The sequence below is a fragment of the Chrysochloris asiatica genome, unplaced genomic scaffold (genome assembly GCF_000296735.1).
Source record: "Chrysochloris asiatica unplaced genomic scaffold, ChrAsi1.0 scaffold00025, whole genome shotgun sequence".
In the NCBI taxonomy this organism is placed as follows: domain Eukaryota; kingdom Metazoa; phylum Chordata; class Mammalia; order Afrosoricida; family Chrysochloridae; genus Chrysochloris; species Chrysochloris asiatica.
Genome location: NW_006408543.1, coordinates 24,350,488 through 24,351,516, shown reverse-complemented (window position 1 = coordinate 24,351,516; position 1,029 = coordinate 24,350,488).

Below are 1,029 nucleotides of genomic sequence, written 5' to 3'. Positions count from 1 at the left end.
GATCTCTAAATTCAGGTGGGATATATTCAAGGTCACATTTGGCTCTCATGGACTTGTTTTCATTTTCTTCAGCTTTAGTTTAAATTTGCATATGAATAATTGATGGTCTGTTCCACAGTCTGCCCCTGGCCATATTTTCACTGATGATATGGAGTTTTTCCATCATTTTTGGGTTCTAAATATTTATATAGTAGTTGGTATTTTGAGCTACTACATCCATAAGTATAGGTCAAGTTCATCAAATTGTAGCTTTATGACTGCACTCTTAATGGAGTAGACCGCCACATGTTTCTTTCTCTCAAGGAGTGGCTGGTTCATTCAAACCTGCCACCTTTGCATTAGCAGAAGTTTTAACCACTGTGACACTAGGGCTCCAGGAGTGGCATCAATAAGCATACAACAAGAAGGAAGACTCCATGTTTCACTTTTTAATTTCAAATAGGCATTTAAATTCTAGGTACACATGTTTGTATGAATGAAAGGACTATAGAGTTGTGTTTTGGGAGTCAAAATCCAAAGCCAAGAATGAATCAAGGCATAAAATTTGCAATGAAAATACAGCATCAAGAATTTATGATCAGTAGGAGTACTGATGAGATGCTGTGGGATAGATGCTGAATTCTGAGCCACAAGATCAGCAGTTCAAACCCACAGTGGCTCTTTTGAAATCCTAAACAGGGTGACCATGAATCTTCATTCATTGACCAGCGGGTATTGAAAATACCTAGGCTTGGATTAGCCTTACCTAAGTTGTCAAGCTATATCCTTGCTCTTTAAAACTTTAGATAAGTCTTTTGCAGCAGATTTGCCTAGTGTAATATGTTGCCTGATTTCTTCATTGCTCCTTCCATGAGCACTGATGGTGGATACAAGTAAAATTGAATCTTTGACAACTTCAGACTTTTCTATGTTATTTTTGATATTTTTTATTGGTTTAGTTGTAACAATTTTTGTTTTCTTCAAATTGAGGTCTAATATGTATGGGAGACTATAGTATTTGATCTGCAAGTCCCGTCATCTTAATATTGC